This window comes from Nyctereutes procyonoides, unplaced genomic scaffold (assembly GCF_905146905.1).
Source record: "Nyctereutes procyonoides isolate TBG_1078 unplaced genomic scaffold, NYPRO_anot_genome, whole genome shotgun sequence".
NCBI lineage: Eukaryota > Metazoa > Chordata > Mammalia > Carnivora > Canidae > Nyctereutes > Nyctereutes procyonoides.
The window spans coordinates 25,864,103-25,883,791 of record NW_026575139.1 but is presented as its reverse complement, the minus strand read 5'-3'; the positions used below and the strand labels follow the sequence as shown (position 1 = coordinate 25,883,791).

The 19,689-nt window shown below is 36.8% G+C and overlaps 1 protein-coding gene across 9 annotated transcripts in view; it reads right to left on the bottom strand.

The window, feature by feature from the left end:
• Positions 1–19,689, bottom strand: part of NUMB (NUMB endocytic adaptor protein) — a 168,160-nt gene that overhangs the window by 92,773 nt on the left and 55,698 nt on the right. For 8 of the 9 annotated variants that reach the window (XM_055303912.1, XM_055303911.1, XM_055303914.1 and 5 more), the window contains exon 3: positions 8,050–8,134. The exons of the other annotated variant lie outside the window; for it this stretch is intronic. The gene's annotated coding sequence lies outside the window, so the exon portion shown is untranslated. The remainder of the gene's footprint in view (positions 1–8,049; positions 8,135–19,689) is intronic. 9 annotated transcript variants of the gene reach the window in all.

Sequence of the window (19,689 nt, the reverse complement as noted above, 5' to 3'; positions counted from 1 at the left end):
GAAGCAGGCTCCATAAAGGGAGCCCAACATGGGACTCGATCCTGGGTCTCCATCCTGGGTCTCCAGGATCACACCCGGGGCTGCAGGCAGCGCTAAACCGCTATGCCACCGGGGCTGCCCTAAAACCAGTCTTCTAAGAGTCTCAAAAAGTCTCAATGATATGGAATATTAGTTATTCACTGAAGTTTCTGATCAGGAAGAGGAGAAAAAAACCCTAAAAAGAGTTCATAGAGCAACCCATACTTTTTAAATTGTTTTCATTTGCCTTGCATATCTTTGCCTTTCCCCTTATTTTTAGTTTTTTTTTTTTAATTTTTATTTATTTATGATAGTCACACACAGAGAGGCAGAGACACAGGCAGAGGGAGAAGCAGGCTCCATGCACCGGGAGCCCGACGTGGGATTCGATCCCGGGTCTCCAAGATCGCACCCTGGGCCAAAGGCAGGCGCTAAACCTCTGCGCCACCCAGGGACCCCTATTTTTAGTTTTTCTAAATCACTTTGTACACCTCTTATATACAGCATAGACTTGAGTCTTGCTCTGTGATCCAAACTGAAAATCCTGGGTTTTTTGAAAACTGTGTTAAATATAATTTAAAAAAATATTTTAAAATCCATGTACTTCAAAACTCCTAATTGACTTGTGAATCATAGGCTGTGGCCTTAAAACGCAAGTATAAAAAAAAAAAAAAAAAAGCAAGTATAGGGATGCCTGGGTGGCTGGGTGGTTGAGCGCCTGACTTTGGCTCAGGGCCTGATCCCAGGATGCCGGGATTGAGTCCCACGTCGGGCTCCCTGCATGGAGCCTGCTTCTCCCTCTGCCTGTGTCTCTGCCTCTCTCTCTCTGTGCTCATGAATAAATAAATGAATAAATATGAATAAATAAAATCTTTAAAAATATATTAAAATATAAAAAAGTATAACTGAAAATTATAATAGCAAATTAAAAATATTAAATACATATAGTAAAAATAATGAGGGGTGCCTGGGTAGCTCAGTCAGTTAAGCATCTGACTCTTGATTTCGGCTTAGGTCACAATCTAGCGATTGTGGGATCAAACCCTGTGTTGGCCTCTATGCTAAGCATGGAGCCTGCTTGGGATTTTCTCTCTCTCCCTCTCCCTCTGCTCCTCCTCCTTTAAAAAAAAACAGTAATAATAATAAAAATATTCCATCTCAAACCTCATGAGCCACTTATAAATGTATAGCTTTAAATGCTTAGAGGCGTGCCTGGGTTCAACTCAGGTCACGGTCTCAGGCTGGATGGAGCCCACATCGGGCTCCACACTCCAGCAGAGTCTGCTTGTCCCTCTCCCTCTGCTCTTCCTCCCATCCCTCACCGTTCACTAGCTCGCTCTCCCTCAAATAAAAATAAGTAAAACTTTTTTTAAAATGCTTATGTTAAAAAAAAAAAATGCTTATGTTAGAGTGATCTTGAGCCTTCAGGAGAAAGATAGTAAGTCTCTGGAAGTTGAGTATTCTGTGTGGTGTACAAGGAGGCCAAGCTCTGTTTCTCCAAATTCCAGTGGTCAGATATGCTCATGTTTCAGCATTTCTCCCGGAACCTGCCCCAGGATGGTATAGAACACAGTACATTCACCTGTCACCCAACCACTATTCTGGTTCTAAGGCTGCATCTCTCCACTGGACTGGTGAAAGAGTTGTCAGTGTTTTGCTCCTGGGCCTAATTCCAGCTGCTTATTTGAAACTGGCTCTGCAATGGACTACTCCCTGCCTGCAGCCCTCACTCTCCACAATCACTGGTGCCTTGACAAGTGATTACTATGTTCAAGGGGATGCTTTGCAGAAAGCAAATGCAGGTATTTTGGCATTCTCAGCTTTAACCTTTGCTGGGCTTTGTTATAGTCAACTATCAAGATGTGGGCCAGGCTAGGGAAACTCTGATCTTTTTGACTTAATACCTTGAAAACTGATTGTACATCTCTTAGCCTCTGCTCTATCATGCCATTCAACTTGCAATAAGGAAGAAATAACAGGGACACCTGGATGGCTCGGGTTGAGCATCTGCCTTCATCTCAGGGCACAATCATGGGGCCCAGGATCAAGTCCCACATCCAGCTCCTTGCAAGGAGCCTGCTTCTGCCTTATGTCTCTGCCTCTTTCTCTGTGTCTCATGAATAAACGAAACCTTAAAAAAAAGGGGGGGGGGAGATAACAGCTAAGTCCATTGATGAGATAAACCTCTTCTCCTAATCACCTGGCTATTTTTTAGAATTTAGTCTTTGAGGAAAAGGTTTAAGAGGAATTGTATTTGCACCCAGAAATTTGGAGACTGGGTGCCTTACTCTGATGAGTTTACGGGGTTGTCTCTCAGCTTCTCACAAGACTCACAGCATAACTATTATGTATGAGCTTTTATCTGTTAGTTTATCAAATTCTAAAAGAGAATTCAGTTTTATTACTATCAATACCTGATCAAACTTCTGTATTTGTCCTGGGAATGACAGAGAAAGGGAAAGCCTGTTAATTCATAAATAAGGACTTAATTATTATTATAATAAGAAATAAATAAATAAATTTATTATAAGAAATAAGAAATTAATGGTTAATTTTTGAAAATTTCCCTCTGTCCAGTCATACCAGTTACTGATGGTTATGTGTCCTAGGCAAACTTTAAAATTAGGAAATACTGATATTTCACACATTAACTTCTAAATCCTACAAAGAAGAAGAACCTGGAAAGCTTCTGAGTATAGAGAAGTTCAATGTAGGGAAGAGGTCCCCTCATAGATGTATCAGAGTACTATAGATTCTAAACCAAGACTTAATCCTCAAATGTGTTTACTTGTTCTAAAATAATATCTACAAATACAAAACTAAGTAATAAACTGTTATTTTCCCACTGTCGAAATCTGATGTTAAAATGTATTCTATGAAAGTAGTTAAAAAAATAAAATGCTATATAATAAAAAATCAAAATAAAAAATATAAATAACTAAAAATGATTGTTAGAAAAAAGCCTAACAATTGGTGAGCTAAGCATCTATCTGAAGGAGTCAGAAAAAGAAAAAAGAAAATCCAAAGAAATTAGAATAAAATTCTACTTCCAGTAACACATTAAGCTAGATTATTCACCCAATTCTCTCACTGAAAACAGCTAAAAGTGATGGGTAAAATTTTATTTCAAAAAATATTAAAAACACTGAAGAGATGACAAGATCAATAAGGAATAACCAGAACAAAATCTATGAGAAAGCAGAAACTCAGAGATAAGTGGCACAATGAAATAGTTTTTATCTTGTATACATCTGCCTAACTCATCAAGTTAAGCTTCAATTTTGATAATCTCTTGGGAGAAAAGAGAAATCAAAGAATAAGACCTACCCAACATCGAAAATCTAACAGGAGACTCTCCATAAAACTGGGCCCCCCCCATTCACTCTTCTCCTGAGTATGAAACTTTTGAATGGGGCCCCCCCCCGCCCCCCCCCATTCAAAAGTTTCATACTCAGGAGAAGAATGAATAGGAAAAGTAAGCCCAGTCCATCCCTTCATCACCAAAGGACAAGCAAATTTGTCCTAATGCAGAAGATAACAAGGATTCCTAAGAGGTTGTAAAGAGGAGCAAGCCCACATGCATATTTGCAATCCAAAGTCACCCCATTAGTGTAGCCTAAAACCTTAAGGGATAAATTCAGTCACCAAATTGCAGTACCCTGAGGTTTTGGAGAGGGGCAAAGAGAACTAAAGGTTCTTTCTTTTTCTTTCTTTCTTTCTTTCTTTCTTTCTTTCTTTCTTTCTTTCTTTCCTCTTTCTTTCTTTCCTCTTTCTTTTCTTTCTTCCTTCCTTCCTTTCTTCCTTCCTTCCTTTCATTCGTTCATTCATTTTTGACAGAGAGAGAGAGAGAGGCAGAGACACAGGAGGAGGGAGAAGCAGGCTCCATGCTGGGAGCCTGACGTGAGACTTGATCCTGGGACTCCAGGATCACGCCCTGGGCCAAAGGCAGGAGCTAAACTGTTGACCCACCCAGGGATCCCCTAAAGGTACCCTCTTAAAGCAATGTGTTTCCTTCTTGGGCTCCAGAGAAGAACCATAAATATTTTTTCCAGGGAAAATAAGCAATTTACAGTAAAAGTCTCACCCAGGACAAATAAAAAGAAAACCTATACCTAGGCACAGTATACAAAACTTTAGAAAACTAAAACTAAAGAGTTCAAAAGCAGCCAGAGGTTTAAGAAAAAAAAAAAGGACACATTCACTTAAGTGAACAACTATTAGGTAGCCAATTTATCAAGAGCAACAATGGAAACCAAAACAGAGTGGAATTATTTCTTCCAGTAACTACAAAAATACTGCCAGCCCATAATTTTATACCTAATGAAATATCTATCAAAAAAAGTGATATAGGCTTCAGACAAAATAGCTGAGAGTTTACTACAGAAAATCCTACTAAAGAGAATTCTAAAGAAAAAGAAATTCTCCAAAAAAGAAAGAAGTGATCCAAATGGAAAAACCTGAAATTCCGGAGGAATCAAGAGCACACAAAGTTGGAACGGACATCAAATTCAGAGGTTCACTGTCACCGTTTTCTGCCATATAGACTGAAGAATAGAAAAGGCAGTTGACAACAAGAAAAGAGGAAGACTCAAAGGAAAGAGAAATAAAGTCCCAGTAAGCACTGTAAGCCCCTGGGTCCTGATGTTCTCAAGTTCTACTGAAATCCTGTTCTGAAAATATGAGATACCCTAAAGTCCCTACATTAGATTCTGCTTTTCACTTAAAAGGTGTGTAAAGGAGGGCAGCCCAGGTGTCTCAGTGGTTTAGCACCACCTTCAGTCCAGAGCCTGATCCTGGAGTCCCGGGATTGGTCCCACGTCAGGCTCTCTACATGGAGCCTGCTTCTCCCTCTGTGTCTCTGCCTCTCTCTCTCTCTCTCTCTCTCTCTCTCTCTCTCTCTCTCTCTCTGTTTCTCATGAATAAATAATTTTTTTTAAGTGTGTAAAGGAGAAAGGCCAAAAATTAATGAAACAGAAAACATATAGAGAAAATCAAAGTCAAGCATGGGTTTTTGATAAAGCTAAGAAAATTTATAAACCCTCTAATATAATTGATGAAGGAAAATAGAAGTCACAAAAAATATTAGGAATAAAAAAGAAATACTAAGCAGAAATTTAAAAGATAAGGAAAAAATGCTTTGAACAACTTTATGCCAAATACTTTAAAAACCCAGACAAAATGGATGGATTCCTGAAAAATTTTTTTCTAAAAACTGCCCTAACTAGAAACAGAAATTTTAAATAAAACCATTTAGAAAACTGAATACATACCTCCAAAAAAAAAAAAAAATACTAAGCCCACACACTCTCCCCACAATACTAAGAGTTGAACAGAAGTTCAACCAAACTTTCAAGAAACAGATCATTCCAGTCTTACATAAACCCTTAGAGGAGGCAGGGCAGTAGGAAGAAATAGTTCCCAATTCATTCTTTGAGGCCAGTATAATCTGAATACCAAAATCAAACAAAGATAACATAAGAAATAAAATTATAGGCCAATATCACCTATGAACATAGATGTAAATATCCTAAATGAAATAATAATAAACTAAATCTACTTGTATATGAAAAAAGACCAACATATTAAGTTTGGTTCATTCCAGCAATGCAAGGGTTAATTTAACATTTAAAAATCTAATAAATTTTGAGGCACCTATGTAGATCAGATGATTAAGAGTCTGCCTTCGGCTCAGGTCATGATCTCTGGGTCCTGGGATCAGGGCTCCATATTGAGCTCCCCAAGTGGGGAGTCTGCTTCATCTCCTCTCCTGCCTCTCCCCTCTGCTTGTGTGCTCTCTCTCTCTCTCTCTCTCAAATGAATAATGAATACATAAAATCTTTTTTAAAAAAATTTTTAATTAAAAAAAAGAAAATCTAAAAAAAAAAGAAAGAAAAGAAAATCTATGTCATTCACTACCTTAACAGAATACGGAAGAACTACCATATATGATTCCTCTCACAAGTACAGAAAAACTGTCTGATAAAATTTATTTATTTTTTTTTCTGATAAAATTTAATACTCATTCTTCTAATTGTCACACCAAAAAATAGCCAACTAGCAACAGAAAGGTCTTTAACCTATAGAGTATCAAAAATCTACAGCAAACACTATTCTTAATGGTAAAACATAAGAAGCGTTTGCTTTTAAAAATTAAGTGCAGCATTAGGAATGCCTACTATTAACACTTGTTTTGAATACTGTACTGGAAATCCTAACTAGCACAGTAAGGCAAAAAGAGAAAAGATGTAAATTTTGGACAGGAAGACACAATTTGCATTCAAAGTATTTTAACAAAACAATTTAGTAAGGTGACTGAACACAGACCTATATTCTATACCAAAAAAAGCTTATATCAGCAAATAAAAATGGAAAGAAAAGAGGAAAAATATACTATTTACAGTAGTAACAAGAAATAAGTTATCTAATAATTCAAAGAGAAGACATGAGAGAGTTTTATGAAGAAAAAAGAAAAAACTTTGCTGAGAGATATTTTTAAATATTTAAATAACTAGAAATATACCATGTTCAAGGATAGGAAGGCTCAGTATGATAAAGAGAATTAAATGCATGTGTACATTAAAAGTTATAAAGATCTTTAAAAAATAAGTTACAGAGATCTTAGGCCCATATATAAGTCATTTTATTTGTTTATTTTTTAAAGATTTTATTTACTTGAGAGACAGAGAGATAGTACAAGCAGGGGGAAGAGCACAGGGAGAGGGATAAGCAGACTCTCAGGTGAGCAGGGAGCTGAAAAAGGAGCTTAATCCCAGGATCTAAGCCAAAGTCAGATGCTTGAGGGACTGAGCCACCCAGGTGTCCTAGAAGGCAAGTCCTATTTTAAAATAACAGCTTTGGAATATTTGTGTAACTTGACTCCAATCACTTCCATTTATGAGTATTTTTGCAATTGTTATAGACTTCTTGGTCACTAATTACAGACATTTTACTTTAAATTGTAGTAATAGTGGATATAGCACTTTAAAATTCTTACAGTTGCAATAAAGAAGTATGATTGAAGAGTACATGATCAGTCCTAGCTGAATGTGCTATGGCCTCCACTGGATCAAAGAACAATCACTGTGCACATTCAACACAATGTAAGTTCTGATAACTATTGCAAGTGATAAGATGTTGCCAACATTTTACATAACACATAAGGTTTGGGTTCTTGGTAATCACATGTGAACATTTCCAAAATATCTTCTTAAAAACCATCTAAAAATGTAAACATTTATTCTGAATATAAATTGCATCTATAAGAGAAAAACAGACAAAACACATTCATAATACAATGATCATATGGGGCTCAAAGGGTATCTACAGCAGACTTATGTATGGTCATTGTACATAAAATACACTTCTACATGTGAAGTCCATAAGCAGTTGCCTCATTTGCTCTACCACAGATTTGAAATTGATCAAATGTATGATTTTCCTTAGGTCTAACTTTTTCAAATTTAATTTTGGTTTATGTGAATTTTGTGATATTTTATATTGCTGCTTAAACTTTCCTTATTTAATTTCCTAGAATTAGAAATAATGATCATTTGTTTTACTAACTGCTACAACATAATAATACTGACAGCTAACATTAATTTATTAATTGCTTAATGTGTGGCAGGCACTAATAGAAGTGCTTTTGTACATATTAAATAATTTAATCTTCACAACAACTTTACCAGGAGGATAATATTACTCTCACCATTTTACAGGTAGGAAAACTGAGGTAGAGAAAAAGTTAAGTCACTTTCCCAATGTCACACAAGTAAGTGGAAAGCGTAGGGATTCATACCCAGGAGTCTGTCTCCAGAGCCCAGACCCTCAATTACTATGTTACACCTCTTTTCAGAATGTTTAAAAGACACATAAAATTGTCACAGACAAAAAAAAATCACCATTAAGAAAATTACCAGTAACAGTTAAACAACAGTTAAGCATTATTAATAGCAATACAATTTATCACATGTTGATATTTAACAGCTATTTCAAAGTTTCATGGCTATAATTAAGTTTTGAAGTTGGACAGACCTGGCTCTGAATCTTGGTTGTGCCCTTTACAAGCTGTGTGACTTTGGACAAGTTTCGTAACTTCACCAAGCCTCAGTTTCCTCATCTGTAAAATGAGAATAATAAACATCTCACAAAATTGTTGTTAGTAACATAATTACTGCTACATTACACTGATCAAGTAATTCCAAGCAAAACACAGGTACACAAAATACAAAGAGGAGGTTCTCAATTTCCCCCAGAAAACAGAACTTTATTCTAATGACATAAAAAGAGCCTGCTTCTCCCTCTGCCTGTGTCTCTGCCTCTCATGAATAAATAAAATTTAAATAATTAATTAAAAAGACCACTCCAAGTTACCGTAGAAACTATAAAATCCACACACTACTGTAGAGCCACAATCTCCTCTAATTCATAACAAATAATTCCCCTAGATACAAGTCAAATGCCTAAGAGGTAAATTACTGAATCTTTGAAAGATAAAATACTGTATACACACAAAGAAAGAGACAAACGGAATAGACATTGTTGTTTGCTGACAACTCCCACAAATTTCATTCCACACGTATCCTTTCTAAGACTGGTAGTAAGTATTCAAGAGCCCTAAAACACGAAGAGCTATGTCAACAAGCAGTGATTTCGGGCAATGGTAGGAAGGAATTTTTATAAGAAAGAAACAAACAAACAGACATGGCATCAAAGCAAGGTAGACCCTATTGTTAGCACCAAGGAATGGTTATTCCACTTATAACTAGCATTTCACTGGTCACACAAGTTAAACTGTCACTATTATTGCTGACTTTAAAATCTCAATTTTACAATGAATAAACATATTTATATCAATATCTGCATTTACCAATAAATTATGTATAACTATTTGTGATAAGGTTGTTTACCTAAAGGGAATAGGGTTTTTCTGTGATTTTTTTGTGTGAGAGAGCACGAGCAGGGGGAGGGGCAGAAGAAAGGGGGAAAAGCAAGCTCCCCTCCTGAGCAGGGAGCCCCAGCCCTGGATCCCAGGACACTGGGATCAGGATCTGAGCCAAAGGCAAATGCTTAACTGACTGAGCCATCCAGGTGGCTCACTTAATAATACATTATAAAAACCTTTTATTTTTGGGGAGCCCGGGTGGCTCAGCAGTTTAGAGCCCTCTTCAGCCCAGGGCATGATCCTGGAGACCCAGGACTGAGTCTCATGTCAGGTTCCCTGCACGGAGCCTGCTTCTCCCTCTGCCTGTGTCTCTGCCTGTGTCTCTGTATCTCTCATGAATGAATGAATGAATGAATGAATGAATGAATGAATAAATAAATAAATAAATAAATAAATAAATAAATAAATAAAAGCCCATGTCAACTATACTCAAAAATATTTAAGAGTAATAAAAATAAAATTTAAACCCCAGATACAGACGCACATAAATACAGTAACTGATCTTTCATAAAACAACAAAGGCAATACAATGGAGAAAATACAGTCTTTTTAACAAACAGTACTAGAAAAACTAGCAAAGAAAAAAAATAATTTAGACATAAAGACTAAACACCCTTCACAAAAATTAACTCAAAATGGATTATAGGCCTAAATATAAAATGCAAAACTATGAAACTACTAGAAGATAACATACGAAAAAACCTAGATCAAGTATAATAATGAATTTTAAATGCAAGACCAAAGGCATGTTCTGTCAAAAAAATACTTGAGGAATTGGACTTCCTTAAAATTAAAAACCTCTGCTTGCCATAAGACACTGTCAAGAGAATGAGAAGAAAAGCCACAGAATGGAAGAAAATATTTGCAAAAGACACATGTGATAAAGGACTATTATCTTAAATATACAAAGAACTCTAAAAATTTAGCGATAAGAAAACAAATCAATTTAAAAATGGGCAAAGGACTTGACAGTTATCTTGACAAAGATATACATGTGGCAAAAAAAACATATAAAAGGTGCTCAACATCATATGTCATTGAGGAACTACAATTACAAGATACCACTACATATGTACTACTAGAATGTCCAAAATCCAAAACACCGACAGCACCAAAATCTGGCAAGGATGTGGAGCAAGAGCAACTTTTATTCATTCTTAGCGGGAATGCAAAAATGGTACTACCACGTTGGAAGATAGTTTTGCAGTTCTTTAAAAACTCAACATACTGGGATGCCTGGGTGGCTCAGCAGTAGAGCATCTGCCTTTGGCCCAGGGCGTGATCCTAGATTCCGGGGGTCGAGTCCCATGTCAGGCTCCCTGTATGGAGCCTGTGTCTCGTCTCGTCTCCTCTTCTCTCTCTCTCTCTCTCTCTCTCTCTCTCTCTCTCTCTCTCTCTCGTGTCTCTTATGAATAAATAAAATCTTAAAAAAAAATCTTGTTTGCAAAAGGTACCTAATATATTTGTACTGAATAAATAACTAAAATAAGTAACTAGGGACAGAAGGTCAATTAGAGTCACAACAATTATCACAACAGAATTGGGGGAAAAAAGCAAAAAAAAAAAAAAAAAGGCAAAAAACAATAACAACACAGGATGCCTGGGTCACTCCGTGGTTGGTTGAGCGTCTGTCTTGGGCTCAGGCTGTGATCCTGGGGTCCTGGGATTGAGTCCCACATCATGCTCCCCATGGCAAGCCTGCTTCTCTCCCTCAGCCTATGTCTCTGACTCTGTGTCTCATGAATAAATAAAATCTTTTTAATCTTTTAATAAACTATCTTTAAAAAATAAAAAAATAAATAAAAACAAAAGAAAATGCTTAATAAGGCTTATAAGGAGCTTGGCATAATTTTGTGCTTGCCCATCAGTCAAAGTACACTGGCTTTCTTTGATACCTTAAACCTATTATGCCTCTTTTTACCTTAAAGTCTCTTTAGTCCATAGTTTTAACAATGCCTTACTTTTCCTTAATTTTACTCATCCTTAAGAGCTCTGCTCAAATATCACTTCCTCAAAGCAACTGCCCTGGACCACCACCTCCTTCACCTGAACTTTCACCTAAACTAATCTCTATAATAAGCAGGTAACAACCTGTACTTCTCTTTTTTGGTTTATCACAATAGAAATAAATGTGTACTTAATACCTCTCTTCTCTGCAAGATAAAAGCTGCATGAGGGCAGAATTCTCATCTGTCAAGTTCAGCACAATGATTAATACATACTTAAAATTGTTTAAAATATTATTCATTATGATTATTTAGAAAATCAACTTAATTAATTAAATTATTTAATTATTAAATAATAGAGATATCCATTACATATTATTATACAGTAGATTTTATCTGACCAATTCTCCAGGCAAAAAAAACTATAAAATGGGATTTAAAAACAAAAATATAAACACAGAAGGCAGGCAGGATGTGAGAAGCCAAAACACCAGAGAAAAAGGAAATGTAGAATTAAGCCTGCCATTCTCCATTACTTTTTCCTCCTGAGGCAATTAGCTGCATACTAGATCTTTTGGCAGTCTCACAGGGCTGCAAAAGACAGAAATTAGAGCTCAGGGCTTATCAAGACAGGCAAGATTTGAGGGGCTGAAATTCCACAGAGGAGGCAACTACAGAAAAATAAGGCTAGACATTCTGTATTGCATTTGCCCTTAGGGTATTTACTGAATCCTAACCTGTGTGGGGAGCAAGAGGCCAAGGGAAAAAAAATTGCCTATTTTAAAGCAAAAAAGGTAAGCAGAACTTCGAGTAGGCTCACAGTGCTGGTAAAAGAAAAATTACAGTTCAGGGCCTGCCAAGAAGACTAGGCTCTGGCAAATACCCCAGGATTCCATTTGATACCTCTGAAGGACAAAACTCTCAGAGTAAGGGGAAACTGGACTTAAACCAGCCCTTAAGAAGTGTAAAACAAAGCCTCAAGTCATCTCAAGCCTATACAGAATCAAGGTCATTTGCTCCTACTTTTAACTACCACTACAAGAAAATTAAATCCTCTCTAGAGAACAATATTATCATCAAGACTCTCTATAATTTTTTATGTACATTGTCTGACATTCATTTTAAAAATTACCAGGAAGGGCAGCCCGGGTGGCTTAGTGGTTTGGCGCCGCCTTCAGCCCAGGGCGTAATCCTAGAGACCTGGGATCGAGTCCCATGTCAGGCTCCATGCATGGGGCCTGCTTCTCCCTCTGCCTGTTTCTTCCTCTCTCTCTGTCTCTCAAGAATAAATAAATAAAATCTTAAAAAAAAAAAAAAAAAGGGATCCCTGGGTGGCGCAGTGGCTTGGCGCCTGCCTTTGGCCCAGGGCGCGATTCTGGAGACCCTGGATCGAATCCCACGTCGGGCTCCCGGTGCATGGAGCCTGCTTCTCCCTCTGCCTATGTCTCTGCCTCTTTCTCTCTCTCTCTGTGTGACTATCATAAAATAAATAAAAATTAAAAAAAAAAAAAGAAAAGAAAACACTTAAAAAAAAAAAAAAACCAGGAATGCTAGGAGACAGGACCAAATGACGAAAGCCAAGATTTTTATCAGACAAAAAAAAAAAAAAGACCAAAGGAGATCCAGCTATTTTAATTATCACACAAAGACTTTAAAATAACTGTGATTAGGGGCACCTGGGTGGCTAAGTTGGTTAAGCTTCTGCCTTCCTTTTGGTTCATGATCTTGGAATCCTGGGATGGAGCCCTGCATCAAGGTCCTTGCTCAGTGGGGAGTCTGCTTCTCCCTCTTCCTCCGACCTCTCCCAATCCTGCTCTCTTTCTCTCAAATAAATGGATTAAATCTTTTAAAAATAAAATACCTGTGATTAAAATGTTTGGGAAAATACATAACAAGACGAGAATTTCACCAGAGAACTGGAATCTATAAAAACAAAAAATAATTTAAATTCTAGAACTAAAAAATACATAAAAATGAAATTAATAATAAATGAGATGCTTGTAACAGCAGATTGGACTAAAAAAACAGATCAATAGAAAATATCTGCTTGATGGACAAAAGGAGAGAAAAAAAAAAGATGGAAAAAAGCACATGAAAAATAGAGGATGCAAAGAAAGATGTAAAATGCAATTCTCCAGGATCCTAGAAGGAGACAGTGAAAGAGTGGAACAGAAACAATATTTTAAAAATATTCCAAATCTGACAAAATATTTCAAGCTAACAAAATATTTCAAGCTACATATTCAAAAGGGTCTGTGGAATTCAAGCAACTTAAACACAAAGAAAATCACCTAGAAGCATTACTTTAAAACCAATGAAAACCAAAGATATCGCTTCTCTAACAATAACAAAAAAAAGGTGAAATCAGAAGATAATGGGATATATTTAAAATGCTGAAAGAAAATAACTGGCAAGCTGGAATTCTATGCCCAATAAAAATGTCCTTCAGAAAGCTTCCAAATTCATTCTGTGAATCCAGCATTACTCTGATACCAAAACCAGATAAACACATTATAAAAAAAAAAAAAAAAAAGGGAATGCAGGCCAATACCTCTCATGAACACAGACAAAATAATCCTCAACAAAATATTAGCAAACCCAACAATACATGAAAAAAGTCGTTTACCACAACCAAATGGGATTTAATCCTGCGGTGCAAGAGTGCTTCACTATTCACAAATCAATCCACAAGATACGTCACATCAATAAGAGAAAGGGTTAAAACACATGATCATTTCAATAGGTGCAGAAAAAGCATTTGACAAAGTACAACATCCACTCATGATAAAAACCCTCAATGAAGCAGGTTTAGAGGGAATATCACCTCAGCATAAAAAAAAAGCAATATATGCAAAAACCCAGAGCCAACATCCTACTCAATGGTGAAAAACTGAGAGCTTTTCCCTTAAGATCAGGAACAAGACAAGGATGTCCACTCTCCCCACTTTTATTCAACATACTGTTGAAAGTCCTAGCTACAGCAATGAGACAAGAAGAAATAAAAGGCATCTTTTTAGTAAGGAAGAAGTAAAACTTCACTCTTTGCAGATGACATGATTCTATATGTAGAAAACCCTAAAGATTCCACCAAAAAACTACTAGAATTGATCAACGAACCCTAAAGATTCGACCAAAAAACTGCTAGAACTGATAAATGGGATACAAAATCAGTAATACAGAAATCTTTTGCATTTCTACACACTAATAATGAAGCAGCAGAAAGAGAAATTAAGACACAGTCCCATTTATAAATACACCAAAGATAAGAAAATACCTAGGAATAAACTTAACCAAGGAGGTGAAAGGTTTATACTCTGAAAACTATCATACGCTAATGAAAGAAACTGAAGATGACACAATGCAATGGGACAGACATTCCATGCTCATGGATTGGAAGAACAAATATTACTATAACGGCTGTACTACCCAAAGCAACCTACAGACTGATGCAATCCCTATCAAAATACCAACCGCATTTTTCACAGAACTAGGACAAATAACTCTAAAATTTGTGTGGAACCACAAACCTGAATGGCCAAAGCAGTCTTGAAGAACAAAACTAAAGGCATCACAATTCTGGACTTCAAGTTACATTAAAAAGCTGTTGTAATAAAAACAGTATGCTACTGGCACAAAAGTAGATACAAAAATCAATACAACAGAACAGAAAACCCAGAAATAAACCCACAACTATATCCTCAACTAATCTTTGACAAAGCAGGAAACAACATCCAATGGGAAGGACAGTTTTCAACAGACGGCACTAGGAAAACTGGACAGCTACAAGCAAAAGAATGAAACTGGAAACTCTCACACCATACACAAAAATAAACTCAAAATGGATTAAAGACCTAATGTGAGACCTGAAACCATAAAAATCCTAGAAGAGAACACAGGCAGCAATTTCTCTGACATTGGACCTAGCAACATTATTTTGGATATGTCTCCTGAGGCAAGGGGGGAAGAAAGCAAAAATAAATTATTGGGGGCCCTTGAGTGGCTCAGACGGTTAAGCTTTGCCTTCAGTTCAGGTAATGATTCTGGGGTTCTGGGATCAAGCTGTGCATCAGCCTCCCCACTCAGTGGGGAGTCTGCTTTTCCCTTTGCCCCTCCTGCTCATGCTCTCTCTCTCAAATAAATAAATAAAATTGTTTTTAAAATTAAAAAATAAACTGTTGGGACTACATCAAAAGAAAAACTTCTACACAGAAAAGGAAATAACAAAACTAAAAGACAACATACTGAATCAGAAGAGATATTTCCAAATGACATATCTGATAAAGGGTTACTATCCAAAATACATAAAGAACTTAAACAAGTCAGGGCGCCTGGGTGGCTCAGTCCATTAGGCATCTGCCTTCAACTCCGGTCATGATCCCAGGGTCCTGGGATTGAGTTCTGCTCAGGACTCCCTGCTCAGCAGGGAGTCTGCTTCTCCCTCTACCCTGCCCATGATCTCTTTCTCATGTGTGCTCTCCCTCAAATAAATAAATAAATCTTTTTTAAAAAGCTACACAACTCAACACACAAGAAACAAACTACTCAATTTAAAAATGGGCAGAAGATACGAACAGACATTTCTCCAAAGACGACATATAAATGGCCAAAAGATGCATGAAAAGGTGCTTAACATCAATCATTATCAGGTTATAATGCTAAGTGAAATAAGTCAGAGAATGACAAATACATATGATTTCACTCATATTTGGAATTTAAGAAACAAAAGAAACCAACAAAAGGAAAAGAGACAAAAAAAAACAGACTCTTAACTACAAAGAAACAAATGGATGGTTACAAGAGGGAAGGATGGGTGAAACAGATGAAGTGGATTAAGAGTACTCTTATTGTGATAAGCATTGAATAATGTATAGAACTGTTGAATCACTATATTGTACAACTGAAACTAATATAACACTATATTTTAACTATATCGGAATTATTTTTTTAAATTTGTTTAAGCATAAAAATATTACGTTAGGATAAAATTCTCAAAAAAAAAAAAAAGGATAAAATTCTCTGAGGAAAGGAGAATGAAAATAAGAATTTATTTATTGGGATCCCTGGGTGGCGCAGCGGTTTAGCGCCTGCCTTTGGCCCAGGGCACGATCCTGGAGACCCGGGATCGAGTCCCACGTCAGGCTCCCTCCATGGAGCCTGCTTCTCCCTCTGCCTATGTCTCTGCCCCTCTCTCGTCTCTCATGAATGAATGAATAAATAAAATATTTATTAAAAAAATAAAATAAAATTTCTCATTGTTAAAAAAAAATCCTTCAAAAATGAAGACAAAATAAAAAATGCTTTCAGACAAAAATAGAACATTCGCTACCAGTAGACTCACATTGAAAAAAAGAATTATAGGGGATCCCTGGGTGGCTCAGCGGTTTCGCGCCTGCCTTTGGCCCAGGGCACGATCCTGGAGTCCTGGGATCAAGTCCCGCGGGCTCCCGGCATGGAGCCTGCTTCTCCCTCTCCTCTGCCTGTGTCTCTGCCTCTCTCTCTCTATGTCTATCATAAATAAATAAAAATAAATTTAAACAAAAAAAAAGAAAAAAAGAATTATATATGAAGAAAGGAAATAACCTCAGATGGAAGCATAGTAACATAGGAAAGAATCAAGACTACTAGAAAGAGGAAATATGTGAATAAAATAAAATTAATTACAGATTTAAAACAATAAAATAAAAACAGAAAAAACAAATAAGAGGAAAATTAAAAATGTTATGAAAGGGCAGTAAGGTTCTTGTGTTTTCCAGAAAATAATAGCAGTAAACTTTTGGCAAAAATAGCTACAATAATTCCTTCATTCCTTAAGCACACTCCTTAATAACATGGCTTACCTACTCTTCCTAATGAGAGGTAGAATCTATTTCCTTACCTCTTGAATTTGGACTTGGCCATGTGACTTGATTTGGCCAATAGGTGCTAGAAAATGTAATACAGGAACGCCTGGGTGGCTCAGCGGTTGAGCCTCTGCCTTCCACTCAGGGCGTGATCCTGGAGTCCCTGGATCAAGTCCCACATTGAGCTTCCTGCATGGAGCCTGCTTCTCCCTCTGCCTATGTCTCTGCCTCTCTGTCTCTCTCATGAATAAATAAATAAAATCTTAAAAAAAAAAGTGATACAGCAGAGACTGGAAAAGTGCTTGTATGTTGGAATTTGTCCTCTCTTACTACTCTTAGAACTTTAAGCCAACAATTGAATGAATGTGTCTCCTAGAAAGGCCACATGGAGTAAAAACCTCTCAACTCCACTCTGGCCAAACGCTTGCCAACCAACAAACATTTAAGTGAAGCTATCTGGCCCCAGCCAAATCACTAATAGACCGAAGGGATCAATCAATATAGTCCAAGTAAACTAACAATCCAGAGTCATGAGCTATTAAATTATTTAAGCCACTAAGGTTTTTTGAAGTAAAAACTAGCTGAATACAGAACTTATATATTTAAGTAGATCAGTGGTTCTCAAACAAGGTTGATTTTGCTCCCCAGAAGACTTTTGGCAATGTCTGGAGACATTTTTGGTTGTCACAACTGTTACTGTCATCTAGTGACTAGAGGCCAAGGATGCTGCAAAACATACTACAAGGCCTCCAAAACAAAAAATTACCTGGCCCAAAATGTCAACAGTGCCAAGGCTGAGAAACCCTGAAAGCATGACAGAATGACGCAGCCTTTAAAATAATCCTATCCAGGGCAGCCCAGGTGGCTCCGTAGCTTAGCGCCACCTTCAGTCCCGGGTATGGTCCTGGAAACCAGGGATGTAGTCCCATGTCAGACTCCCTCCATGGAATGGAGCCTGCTTCTCCCTCCGCCTGTGTCTGTGCCTCTCTTTCTGTGTCTCTCATGAATAAATAAATAAAATTTAAAAAATAATAATAATCCTATCCAACAGAACTTTAATGATGAAAATGTTTTATATCTGCTACCCAATACAGTAACCATAGCCACACTTGGCTAGTAAGTACTGGAAATGTGGCTAGCTTGAGAGAAGAATTAGTGTTTTTATTTTATCCAGTTTTAATGAATTTAAATTTAAGGTGCCAAATACCACTGGTTTCTGTACTGGATGGCACAGCTCTAAATTTCAGGTGCTAGTGATACTGAGCATAGTGAAAATTAGATTGGATAACAACAGAAAAAATGAGTTTGATAAAGTTAAGGCCCACAGTTATTTGTTACCAATAAAAATTACAAACATTTTTTTTTGTTTCAGTATCTATAAACTCCAAAATGTACTACACACTGATAAAATAATAATCTGGAAAAAATTTTTAAGATTTTACTTATTTATTTAAGAGAGAAAGGGAGAGCACAAGCAGAAGGGAGGACAAAGGGAGAGGGAGAAGCAGACTCCCCTGCCAGGCTCCCTGCCAATGCAGGACTCAATCTCAGGACCCTGGGATCATGACCTGAGCTGAAGACAGATGCTTAATTGACTAAGCCACCCAGCCATCTCCCCTCCCTTTTTTTTTTCCCTCAGTTTAAAGTGATTTAAACAGAACTGCTGCATTCTAGAGGCCTCCAAATTGTACCAGATGAATAGCTTTTAATCAAATAACTCCAGGTAATTATTCATTTACTATATTACTTCCCTGTAGCAGTTCACTCTACTTTCTTATCCTCTTCTCTACCCCCACCTCATCCACCACGAGAAGGAAGAAGTTGACCCAATGCTGGTACAATTCCATAGATTTTTTTTTTCAACTTGTCAGCATTAAGTAGGTCAGTTTTCTGCTGTAGTGGGTGTTTTGGCAATAGGTTTTCTTACTAGAATACCATGACTACTCTGCCTAGTAAGTACATACCACAAAAGAAAAAAGATTCTATTGAATAACTCCTAAGGAAAGAACAGGCTGCTTGATGTCTAGAAGAAAGTCCTTGAGTCTCAACTGAATACCACCATGAAATTCTAACAGAAAACAGAAAGAAAATTCCAAATCAAACTTTTTTCTGTATCATGAAGTCTACAGATTTTAAAGGCCCTCAGTATCTAACAATCCACAAAGTTTGTTGATACTCTAATATGTACCCAGCCCAATCCTAATCAGTGAAATTATAAATCAAAGAAAAGGTAATAAAGGACACCCAATCTATCAGATGCTTTAAGAATTCTAATAGGAGAAACTTTACCATTAAAACTAAAATTCTGGAAAACATCTCCCTTGTAAGATATTATTTCTTTGGAGGAAATATTTTTTTAAAGTCAGAAATGAGACTTTTAATGATTGTATTACAGCAGAAAGCAAACTTGGTAGAAGTTTATTGGAACAAGTGATTTATACAGAATTTATTGTTATTTCTTTTAAAAATCAGTATTGTCTCTCTTGTGGGTCTGAGAACTCAGTTTTACATTTTCATAATTTGTAAGTCAAAAAATTTTTTAAACCTGACAGGTACATAATCAACCAGTTTATTCCATATTAGATCAAAAATTCTTGCAGAGGCAAGATTAATATCCCCTATTAAGAACAGTGTTTCAAATGAAAGAAAAGTTTTGTGTGTTTTTTTTTAAGATTTTATTTATTTATTCATGAGAGACACACACATAGAGAGAGAGAGAGAGACACAGGCAGAGGGAGAAGCAGGCTCCATGCAGGGAGCCCGACGTGAGACTCGATCCTGGGTCTCCAGGATCACACCCTGGGCTGAAGGCAGGCGATAAACCGCTGAGCCACCAGGGCTGCCCTGAAAGAAAGGTTTAAACAATTATATTTACTAGATTTTTTTTCCAGAAAAATTCCAAGAATTTTGACAAATCTAGAAGAAAATGTAAATCTTACAGGCC